This window comes from Theropithecus gelada, chromosome 1 (genome assembly GCF_003255815.1).
Source record: "Theropithecus gelada isolate Dixy chromosome 1, Tgel_1.0, whole genome shotgun sequence".
Taxonomy (NCBI): Eukaryota; Metazoa; Chordata; class Mammalia; order Primates; family Cercopithecidae; genus Theropithecus; species Theropithecus gelada.
The window spans coordinates 173,156,135-173,169,389 of record NC_037668.1 but is presented as its reverse complement, the minus strand read 5'-3'; positions in this window follow the sequence as shown (position 1 = coordinate 173,169,389).

The window sequence follows — 13,255 nt, the reverse complement described above, 5'->3', positions numbered from 1 at the left end:
TGACTAGTATTCCATAGTGTCACTATACTACAGGTTGTTTAACCCATTGGAAAACATCTGGACTGCCTCAGTTTTGGCTATTACAAATTAAACTATTATAAACATTCATGTACATGTTGCTGTGTCAACATGTTTGCACTTCTCTGGAATAACTGCCCGGGAGTATAATTGCTAGGTCACATACTAGTTGCATATTTAGTTTTATGAGAAAACCACCAAACTTTTTCAGAGTGGCTCGGTACCATTCTACATTCTCACCAGCAATGTGTTTATGAGTGATCCCAGTTTTGCCCATCCTCAGAGCAGTTTGTGTTAATGGTGATATGTCTCTTCACATCTTTTTTCCATTTGCTAATTGGATTATTTATTTTACTGTTGAGCCTTGAGTGTTCTTCATATTTTCTACATACAAGTCCTTCATCAGATATGTGGTTTGCATTTTCTGCCCAACCTATAGCTTGTTTCTTTATCCTTTTAACAGAAGTTTTTAATTTCGATGAACTCCAATTTATTAATTTTTCCTTGTATGAATCATGCTCCTAATGTCAAGCTTAATAACTCTCTGTCTAGCCCTAGGTCCAAAAGATTTTTGGATGTTTTCCTTTGTCTTTAGTTGTAATCTTTAGTTGTAAAGTGTGATCATGAGGTATCTTAATGTAGATTTCTATGAGTTTATCCTTTTTGAGATTTACTTGCCTCCTTGATTATGTAAGTTTAGCTCTCTTGCCAACTTTGGAAGTTTTCAGCCATTAAATTTTTTGGTTCTTTTCCAGCTCCACTCTCTTTTCTTTCCTTTCAGAAGTCTAGTGACACAACTGTTAGTTTCTTTTTTGCTGTAGTCTCAGAGGTCTCTGAGGCTTTGTATGTTTTTTTTCAGCCTATTTTCTCTTTTTTTCAGATTGGGTAATTTCTATACTATCTTCAGTGTTACTAACTGCTTCCTCTATTTCATCTATTCTGATGTTAGGTCCATTCATCGAGTATTTTAATTTGAGTTATTGTATTTTTCAGTTCCCATTTTCCCATTTGGTTGCTTATATATCTTCTATATCGTTGTTGAGACTTCCTACTTCTTTGCTTACATTTTCTATTTTTTCATTTGTTTTAAGTATGTTTATATTTGTTTATTAAAGTATTTTCATAATGCCTTCTTTGAAATCTTTGTCAGATAATTCTAATATCTTTATCATGTCAGTGTTGGCATCTGCTGATTGTCTTGTTACATTCAACTTGAGATTTTACTGGTTCTTAATATGCCAAGTGATTTTCTATTAAAACTTGAAACTTTTGAATCTTATGATGAGACCTTGGATCTTATTTAAACTTCTGTTTTAGCTGGCTTCATTTGATGCTACTACAGCAGAAGGGGGATGCTGCCTTATTTTTTCAGGTGGGATATAAGTCCAGGTTTCCTGTTTAGCCTTTATTGATACCCAATAGGAAGAGATTCTCCTTTTTACTTTTTGACAGGGGTGAAAATTTCAGCCTCCCAGTAGGTTGCCACTGATGGTCATCTGTCTTACAGCTTGACAAGGGTAGAAGATTATACTCCCCACTCAGCCTTTACTGGCTTAGGAGGAGGTGGGCAGTTATTGTTTAAAAGTATCTGTCTTGTTAGGCTTCCCCTTTCCTAGTTCTTTGGCTGAAGACAAAAGGCTTTTCTTGGGGCACTTTTTTTTCTGTTTTCCTTGGCTATCGTGGATTGCCAATTTTCTGGCTCCAGGTCTGAGATATATAAGGCAAAAAGACAATCTAAGGAACTAACCACCATATCATTCATTGGGACCCAAAGTATCCAGCCAGTCTTCCTACTACCTCTCTACACTTGCTAGAGTTTTTAATATTTGTTTCATACATAATATGCAGGGTTTTTAGCTGAATTTTGTGGGAGAAAGAGGGAAAGATATGTCTATTCCATCTTCCAAAAAGTAGAAGTCTTCTCTATCACTATTTTTAAGTTTGATTACTATATTTAAATACAATTAGTTTCTTTTGCAATCCCATAAATTTTGTTTATGCATTTACAAACAATTTTCTGAGAATCACCACATGGCCGTCGAGGTCCATGGCATGGAACCACCATGGGCCACTTTAGAGAAAAATCTTAGAAGTTTGAGACCAGAAAGAAGCAGCACAGAATTCTATTCCAAGATGAAGCAATGGGCACAACTGCCTTCTTTAGAGCACACGTTGGTTCTTCTAACTTCCAGGTACCCTCTCTAACCCCACCAAGGGTCACAGGGAGAAGAGTAACTAGAGCTAGAGTGATGACTTGGAGAGGAGTAGGGAGCCATCTATTGTCTTGCAAGCCTGTTGCCTTGGTGGCCCAAGCCTACAAACTCAGTGATCATCACCTGTCACCCTACTTGAGCAGTAAAGCTAACCATTCTTCCATTGCTTTGGGTATGGGCTTTCCATTCCCCAGGATAGCCCCTTCTTAATTTCCACTACATTGGAAATCCCTTTTCAGTGGCCCAGAATATTCACAGGCATGCCTTCCACTCTGAAGGGAGGTACAGGTGTTTGTCATCCTGGTGGCAAGTGGTGAAGCAGCAGGGAAAATTCATACACCCATTTTGCATTTAAATGTGTATCTACTCTTTCATTAGATGGTGAATTCCTCAGAGGAAATGAACTGTGTTTCATTTTTTTTTCCTTTTATTCTCAGTGTTTAGCAGAGTATAAAGCACATGGCAGATGCCTAATAAATGTTACTAAATGAACAAGTAAGTCTATACTGGAGAAAAATGGTATATTTAGGATTTATCAAATACCTCGTGTTTGTGTATTTCTATTTTAATTTTAAAAAGCATTCTTAGATTATTTAAAACAAATATTACTAGTTATTTATTGGGCTGTAACATTTTTAGTATCTTCTTACTTATCCACCACTACTACTGATCTGAATTTGGACAACAAAATGTATGCACATTTTCTCGATTTCACAGACCATCTGGCACAGATGTTATGCATGTTGCTACCTCATAGATATGTTAATGAGTGACACAAAGTTTCCGGGTCCAATCACAAAAATGCCATTCCCTCCTCCACTTCCTTAACCACATTCTAAAGGCCAAGAGAAACACGTCCTAGGGCAACAGTCTGGAGAGTATAACCCTAGAAATAGGATTGATTCAGATAAACCCCCGAGTGATCTGCCAGTGACTAATGGTAATATCTTTAGTTAGCCAGAGTTCAAAAATACAAAAAGATGAAAATAATCTCATAAATCTTAAACTCATGTAGCCCTACTCCATAGCAAAGTCTTCCTGAAAGCAAATAATTATTTAAAAAATTAACTTCTTACGTTAACTAGCTACCCAGATAAGTTCAAGAAGTAGAATGAATACTATCCAGGAATTGAAAGGAAATGACTAAGAGTTAGGAAATGGTTCCAGCATCAAGTATGACAATTTGTAAAGAAGGGTGACATTCCACGCCTCCTATCTGGGTAGGGCTTACAGGACATCCTATGAACTGTCATAAAAGATAAATCTGGGTTTGTCTTACTAAGGCCAATGACAAAGACAGCTTGGCAGTGAAACTGACAGCTAATACTGTGAGTGAGGCCACTGACGACAGTAATGAATGAATAACCTGTCCGGAACTCTTCATCAGTGAGATACGAACCATGGAAGAATTAATAGATCCAGTCAGGTTTCAGAGGGCACACCTTCTGCATAGCCCAGATAGATAAGAAAAGAGGATTTTTAAGATAGATGATTTGATTTCTATGCTTAAATAAAAATAGATTTGTGGTTTGAATTAAAATAAAACAAAAATGGAAGTAAACAAAGTTTCAATAAAATACAAAACATATTTTAGATATGTTATAAGCACAGTGCATACAAAACACAGATATTTATAAAGTTAGTTACAAGTCCATATTACTTGCTAAGAGGAAATTCTGTGGCATGTACAATAAGTGCTGCTATCAGGAATGCTTTGATAAAGAAGTTTGGGTATAGGCAGTTCACTCAACATACGTTTCTAAAGAAGCTAGACAACTTTTTTTAGATTTGAAGAGAAAATATTGCTTTAAAAATTATGTATTAACTTCCAATAGAAAAATCAGTAATTAAGTCAAAGTGGAGTTAGGCATTTAAATAGGCATCAAGGCAAATTAGTATTGATAACTTCTTTTCATTTATAAATAGAAAAAATTATTTTGATTGGCCTTATAAATGTGCTTATTTAAATGCTGCAGCCAAGATTGCAGTTTTAAACGACCATTTGGCTAGCATGCCTTGAGGGAGTATCTCACAATGCTCCCTAAAGTTTCTGTGAAGAATATTTTTAAAAAAGCAAAACAGCCACCCAAATCCAGCAGCACATCAAAAACCTATCCACCACAATCAAGTCGGCTTCATCCCTGGGATGCAAGGCTGGTTCAACATACACAAATCAATAATCGTAATCCATCACATAAACAGAACCAATGACAAAAACCACATGATTATCTCAATAGACGCAGAAAAGGCCTTTGATAAAATTCAACACCACTTCATGCTAAAAACTCTCAATAAATTAGATATTGATGGAAGGTATCTCAAAGTAATAAGAGCTATTTATAACAAACCCACAGCCAATATCATACTGAATGGGCAAAAACTGGAAGCATTCCCTTTGAAAACCATCACAAGACAAGGATGCCCTCTCTCACCACTCCTATTCAACACAGTATTGTAAGTTCTGGCCAGGGCACTCTGGAAAGAAAAAGAAATAAAGGGTATTCAAATAGGAAGAGAGGAAGTCAAATCATCTCTGTTTACAGATGACATGATTGTATATTTAGAAAACCCCATCATCTCAGCCTGAAATCTCTTTAAGCTGATAAGCAATTTCAGTAAATTCTCAGGATACAAAATCAATGTGAAAAAATCACAACTATTCCTATACACCAATAAGAGACAAACAGGGAGCCAAATCATGAATGAACTTCCATTCACAATTGCTACAAAGAGAATAAAATACTTAGGAATACAACTTATAAGGGATGTGAAGAACCTCTTCAAGGAGAGCTACAAATCACTGCTCAAGGAAATAAGAGAGGACACAAACAAATGAAAAAATATTCCATGCTCACAGACAGGAAGAATCAATACCATGAAAATGCCCATAATGCCCAAAGTAATGTATAGATTCAATGGTATCCCCATCAAGCTACCCACAGAATTAGGAAAAAAAACTCCTTTAAATTTCATAGGGAACCAAAAAAGAGCCCATATAGCCAAGATGATACTAAGCAAAAAGAACAAAGTTGAAGGCATCATGCTACCTGACTTCAAACTACACTACAAGATTACAGTAACCAAAACAGCATGGTACTGGTACCAAAACAGATATATAGACCAATGGAACAGAACAGAGGCCTCAGAAATAATGCCACACATCTACAACCATCTGATCTTTGACAAACCTGACAAAAACAAGCAATGGGGAAAGGATTCCCTATTTAATAAATGGTGTTGGGAAAACTGGCTAGCCATATACAGAAAACTGAAACTGGACCCATTCCTTACACCTTATACAAAAATTAACTCAAGATTAATTAAAGACTTAAACATAAGACCTAAAACCATAAAAACCCTAGAAGAAAACCTAGGCAACACCATTCAGGACACAGGCATGGGCAAAGACTTCATGACTAAAACACCAAAAGCAATGGCAACAAAAGCCAAAATAGACAAATGGGATCTAATTAAAGTGCTTCTGCACAGCAAAAGAAACAATCATCAGAGTAAGCAGGCAACCTATAGAATGCTAGAAAATTTCTGCAATCTACCCATCGGACAAAGGTCTAATATCCAGAATCTACAAGGAACTTAAACAAATTTACAAGAAAAAAACAAACAACCCCATCAAAAAGTGGGCAAAGGATATGAACAGACACTTCTCAAAAGAAGACATTTACGCAGCCAACAACCATACGAAAAAAAGCTCATCATCACTGGTCATTACAGAAATGCAAATCAAAACAACAATGAGATACCACTCATGCCAGTTAGAATGGCGATCATTAAAGAATCAGGAAACAACAGATGCTGGAGAGGATGTGAAGAAATAGAAACGCTTTTACACTGTTGCTGGGAGTGTAAATTCATTCAACCATTGTGGAAGACAGTGTGGCGATTCCTCAAGGATCTAGAACCAGAAATACCATTTGACCCAGCAATTTCATTACTAGGTATATACCCAAAGGATTATAAATCATTCTACTATAAAGACACACGCACATGTAAGTTTACTGCAGTACTGTTCACAATAGCAAAGACTTGGAATCAACCCAAATGCCTGTCAACGATAGACTGGAAAAAGAAAATGTGGCACATATACACCATGGAATACTATGTGGCCATAAACAAGGATGAGTTCATGTCCCTTGCAGAGACATGGATGAAACTGGAAACCATCATTCTCAGCAACTAACACAGGAACAGAAAACCAAACACCATATGTTCTCACTCATAAGTGGGAGTTGAACAATGAGCACACACAGACACAGGGAGGGGAACATCACACACCAGGGCCTGTTGGGGAATGGGGAACTAGGGGAGGGATAGCATTAAGAGAAATACCTAATGTAGATGATGGGTTGATGGGTGCAGCAAACCACCATGGCATGTGTATACTTATGTAACAAACCTGCATGTTCTGCACATGTATCCTGGAACTTAAAGTATAATAATAATAATAATAATAAAGCAAAACACTAAAATCTATGATTGACAGGCAATTTATTACCAGCTTCTGAGAGGAAAATCTGCTACTCTAATGCCCCAGGCAGCTGATTTAGGAATCACAGTCTTTCGATGATACATGGTTTATAACCTGAAAAAGAAGAAAACTGCCTGCAGAGAAGTAGAGAGATTTTATTAGTGCCTGCCTTTCAGCACAGAAACCAGAGGACTGTTTGCTGAGGTTGCTAGGATACTACTCCCCTCAGTTACCTCCCTCCACAGACAAAGGCAGAGACTGCAACCCCTTTCACCCACACTCTTCCCTCTTCATGAGAAATCAAGAAAGAAGAAAAGAGAAAGAGAAAGAAAGGGAAGGAAGGAAGGAAGGAAGGAAGGAAGGAAGGAAGGAAGGAAGGAAGGAAGGAGGAAGGAAGGAAGGAAGGAAGGAAGGAAGGGAAAATAATGCACTTGAGGGGGCTGGTAGAGAAGTACTGAGTCCTGGAAGGTAGAGCACATTGGAGGAGAGGGTAAAGGAGGTGGGCCGAGTCCTCACAGCAGGGCTTGGGGAGAGTTAACCGCACTTCACACATTCCACTGCTTCAGAGAGACAGAGGACTATGTATAAGAATAGACAATCCCCCTCCATACAGCAAGCCTGGCAGGGATATATCTGAGAAGTAGCCTATACGAAAAATATGTAGGAGTACAAGTTAGCATAAATTGACAGCTTTTTGTCATCCTCCAAAATCTGACGCAGTATCAGGCTATGTTAACAGAGACAGGGTATTTAGGATGCAGGAGGTGACAGGCTCACTCTGCTATGGATCTGTCATGGCCGGAGCATCTCTACAGTCTGGACACCAGGCTGTGAAAAGGAGATGTGGTCCTTGAGGTTCTTCCCAAAGCCCTCTTCTTTTCTCAGTCTGCCACTCCCCAGGACCATCTCATCCCTGTTGCCACATAGTGTTATGAAGGGAGTTTCCTGTATGGAGACACCTGGTCAGGGGAGGAGGGGAGTTATTCACCACTGGAGTCCTCATGCAGGAGCAGGGCCAATCTTGGGGGAAAATGGGATGTAGGGCAGATTTCAAATTATTTGGTCCAGAGGGAGAGTCCCTTCCTAAACATCACAATTAACGTGCTTGCCAGCAGGCAGCCCTACACGTCACCCACCCCCATGGCGCCAATTACCATTTATGTGTTGATGTCCCCCTTGAGACCATACCTACAACCAACTGGACAGGAGAAGGTTGGCAGGAAGCTTCTGGGAAAGTTCTACCTTAATTTTAAAAGAATGACAGGAGATGTCTTTCTCTTTCTGCTAGATGTGAATAAGACAGTGAGTAATCCTGGTTGCTACAACCAGCCTCCTTGTTACCACAAGCAAAACCGGCTTACAGATGACACTGATGCTATGGGTCATGGAGTAGAGGAGAAAAGAACCTTTTTTCTTGATAACATCATTTAGCTGCTGAATCAACCCTGAAGACCACCCTATGTCTGAATCTCCTTTAATGTGACCTAACAAATTTTTTAATTAGCAAAGCCAATTTGAATTGAATTTTTAGTAACTTGACGTCAAAAAAACATCCTAACCAAAACATCATGTATTCTCTACCAGGAATCTGATTATGCAAGGGCTTTGCACTGAACAATCCACATTTACTAAACAGGCCACTAAAGAGTCAGATTCATCATTTAGTCTTATTAGAAAGGTGTCCTAACTGTGGACATAAAACCAGCTGGGTTCTTGTGTCCTAACTACAGACATAAGACCAGTGGGGTTCTTTTGTCCAGTTCATCTTATATATGGTGCATAGAGTATAGTGCCAAAGAGGGGGTGTTAGAACCCCCGCTTTACCATTCATTAGCTATGTGACCCCAAGAAAGTGACTTAGGTTCTCTGGGCCTCATTTTCTTCCCCTGCCAATGGAGATCATCATAGTGTTACCTCAGAGGGTCATTGTCAGGATCACATTAAATGATACACGTGGATTAGTTAGGATTTATTTCAGCTATCAGTAGCAAACAAAATAAGTCATGAATATGATTTAACCAAGAGAGAAATTTCTTTTACTGTCACATTCAAGGATCCAAAGATATTTATTCCAGGACGAACATGGCCCTTCATAATATCAGAGACCTACCTTATTTACTCATCCCGAAGGTTCCCTCACAGTACACAATGGTTCCTAGAACTCCAGTTATTCAGTCCCCATTCCAGGCAGGGGGGCAGAAATAGAAAAGAAAGGCATGTTTCTACTCTTTAAGAACATTCCCTGGAAGTCATACACACCACTTCTGCAGGTGTGACCCGATAAAAAATCAAGGAATTTGTTATGGAAGAAGGGGAGAAGGCATCCAACTTCTGCAACAATCTGTGAAGTATGAAAACCTTGAGATGGAACAAAGTCAGTAGCATTATCTGGCAGTTATTCTTACAAAAAACCTCCAATTCTCTTCCCCACAACAGGTCCACCTCCCACACCCAAACTCCCACCCTCAGCCTGGCTTCAGTCAAAATCCCACCCTGTCTTGCAGGCCCATGAGGGTCCATTTAAACTAGCAGCTATTGCAATGTCACACTGTCCAGGCACAAGACACACAAAAATAAAATTATTCCTACTCTCAAGAATCTCACTGGAAAGTAAGAGACTGCCAAATTACTGCACGTGAGGCTGTGCCTGGCTCATAAGAAATGCTCAGTGTGAGGGCCGGGCACAGTGGCTCACACCTGTAATCCCAGCACTTTGGGAGGCTGAGGCAGTCAGATCACAAGATCAGGAGTTCGAGGCCAGCCGGCCAATATGGTGGAACTCCATCTCTACTAAAAATACAAAAATTAGCCATGGTGGTGCACATCTGCAATCCCAGCTACTCAGGAGGCTGAGGCAGGAGAATCGTTTGAATCTGGGAGGTGGAGGTTGCAGTGAGCTGAGATCGTGCCACTGCACTCCAACCTGGGTGACAGAGCAAGACTCCATCTCAAAAAAAAAAAAGGAAAAGAAAGAAAAAGAAATGCTCAATGAGTCTTTGCAATTATTATTCTTCTGGTTAAGGACCCTAGACTATAGGCTAGGAGGACCTGAGCTTGAACTCCTGCTCCACCATTTACCAGCTGTGTGACCAACTAAACCCTGCTGTGCAGTAGCCCTGTTTCCATATCTTTGACAACTGTATTCAGCTCTCATTTAATGTATTATAAAAGAACATTGCATCTTCAGCTTCTTTTCTAAACTTGATTATTTCAGTCACAAGTCTTGTAGATCACAACACTCTAAGAAGTTATTGTCTGGCCAGGCCCAGTGGCTCACACCTGTAATCCCAGCGCTTTGGGAGGCTGAGGTGGGTGGATCACCTGAAGTCAGGAGTTCAAGACAAGCCTGGCTAACATGGCAAAACCCCGTCTCTACTAAAAATACAAACATTAGCTGGGCTTGGTGGTGCATGCCTATAGTCCCAGCTACTCAGGAGGCTGAGGCAGGAGAATCGCTTGAACACAGAAGGCAGAGACTGCAGTGAGCCAAGATGGCACCACTGCACTCCAGCCTGGGTGACAGAGTGAGACTCCACCTCAAAAAGATAGATAAATAAAAAAGTTATTGTCTGGAGTGTGACTTCTAAATGTCATTATATAAAAAAATGTTGCTCAGATCTGCTTTTAACTAGTAATACTAAGAACATGTCTTGTCAAGTAGTTGAGGTCCTAATACACCAGAAGGATACTGTAATAAAAGAACACACAGTCTAGAAAATAGTTAAAACATGTTTGTCCAAATTATCTTCCAAGGAGAGAAAAGGCAGCTAATATTTATGATCATGTGGCTTGGAAATCTAAAAATAGTTTTAGGCCAGATGCCTAAAACATGAAATAGAGAAGTCAGTAAGCAGATAATTTAGGTTTGTCATTTTATTCACAGTTATCTGGTAATTTGAGTTAAGCATAAATAAATAATTGGATGGATGTGTTTGCAGTCAATTCATTGGTTTTATCATGAGAAGTTTAAAGAGAGATTGATGTTTCCAGTAAAAAATATTCTTTGAGTTCATTATAATAAGAAAGGAAGAAAGAAGAAAAAGGAGAAAGAGAAGAAGGAAAAGGAAGAATGAAAGGGAAGAGAATTTTAACTTGTCTCACAGGAAATATGAGAATTCTGACTCCTCCAGCAGAGAAATAGAAATGCAATGCTTGGTGCTAACAAAGAAACACATAATTCACTCTCATATTTTCTCAGATGCAACTGGCTAGCTAGGAAGACAAGCTCAATTATAGAATATCTGTCCTCCAGAGGCACAGTTTGATCTTAAGTTGTCAGAAAATTTTATCACTCCTTTTTACAACAAATAACTGTCTAAGTTAAAGACTATCATTTAACAATATATGGAGAGGTGGCCTGCTTCAGGAGAGGCAAGCTTACAACACGCCTGGCCAGAAGCTTTCCAATCCTTAATGAAAGCCTAAAAATCTAAAAATATTAGTTGAAAGTATTCACAAAAAAAACAGTGTCCTAAAAACTAACATTTCTAAGGTCACTCCAATTCCTGAGTACAGAATACTGTATTAGGATATCCCTGATCAAAAGAGCACATCTCATTCTCTGCTCTCATCTCTAACATTCTGTTCCTCATTTGTTATCGCGACCTGTGAAATGGAGTCTCACTGTACTATGTAAGAGCAACACTAGAAGACCAATATTTCACAAAGAGCAGCCCAGAGGTGATTAAATTTATAAACCCATAGTTCATACGCCAGAGGGATTTTAGGCCCCAAGATGTTAGGGAAAAAAAAAAAAAAAGTTACTGTTGGTTATGATGCTTTTGATTAGAGATAAGAGTAAATCTGATTCAAATTTCTTAAACCAAAAAAAAAAAAAAGAAATAAAGGAAAAAATAAATGTACAGAAACAGTGTTGACCTCCAGAATCCACCATGTCTGTTTCTCTGTGTGCTCTCAGCTCCGCCCTCCTTCTGTGTCAACTTTGTCCTCTTTCTAGCTTCCTTCCCAAAAGAAAGACCTACGGGAGTTCCAGACCTCACATCCTCATGGCACATTTTCTGTAAGAAATGAGAACGTTTCTCCCAGTCACTCTTTCCAAAGAGAATGGGAGTATTTTTCCAAAATCCCTTACTTGACATCTTACCTCATCCAGTTAAGAAGAAATGAAGGGAGATGGTCACAGCCCCACTCTTAAACCAATTACTATAAGCAAAGAGTAAGGGGCTTTGAAGACGGGCAGTGAGGACCCTCCCTGGACCTGAAGGTGAAGTCAGGCCTAAAATGGGTAAGAATGTTAAAGAAGTTTCCCAAAAGAAATAGCTGGATGCTAGTAGAAAAGGGGAAGGCAGGCGGGTGGGAGTCAAGGGAGAATTCTGAAGAGTAAGCAACAGATGCCCATTGCAAGTTATTTAGAATACTTTTTAAATTGCAGAAACCACTTCTAATTAGCCTAAGCAGAAAATGGCACTTTATTATAAGGCTCCCCCAAAATCACTTAGGCTTAAGAGTATGAATGCTACCAGAAGGATCTGGAACCAGGGGTACAAAGTCACTGAAATTTTCTCTCCATCCTTTGTTTCTCCTCCTCCATTGGTATATGGTCTCTTCTGTGTTTGAATTGGTCTCCTTTATCCTTAAATCCACATGGCAGCGTAAGACTTCCAAGTCTCCTGATTAGACAAATGTCCAGTTCTCAGAGAAAATGAATCCCATTCTGTGGGTCTTAGTAGTAGAATTCTATGAAAGAGATTCGAATTGAATTTGGATCCGGTGATTGTCCCTCATCAGGAGGTAGAGTTATAATTTACAGAATGACTCCAAAAAGTTCACTTCTGTGACGGACGTATGGTGGGATGGACCATGGTGCAGTTCCCAGAGAAGGGATGGCTGAGAAGACCATGCAGTAAGTGTCCAGTGTGTACCCCTTACAACATGTTTTGCATGATATTGGCCACATGAAACATTTATAGCATAAATTTTGTTCTAAAATTGAAAATGTATATAAAAAGGAACAAACTGTCAAATCCAGGACTTTAAGGAAAGAAGCAAGAGAAAGATTCTTTCTTCCCCAGCGCTTGGCCAAAACCCTCTGAGCATCTTTTTTGCTCCAGAAACAGTTTGCCTGAGGCCAGTTAGCACACCTTACTGCATCATCACAGTTATTTCCATGCATGTTCCCTGAGAGGACACCATTCTTTTTTTTTTTTTTTTTTTGAGATGGAGTCTCGCTCTGTCACCCAGGCTGGAGTGCAGTGGCATGATCTTGGCTCACCGCAACCTCTGCCTCCCGGTTTCACACCATTTGCCTGCCTTAGCCGCCCAAGTAGCTGGGACTACAGGCACCCGCCACCACACCCAGCTAATTTTTTGGTTTTTTTAGTAGAGACGGGATTTCACCATGTTAGCCAGGATGGTCTCGATCTCCTGACTTCATAATCTGCCTGCCTCGGCTTCCCAAAGTGCTGGGATTACAGGCATGAGCCACCTCGCCGGGTCAAGGACACCATTCTTTTAGAGCTGGAAATGTGATTTTTATATTCACACATTCAACTACATTAGTACCTATCTCAGAGTTAAA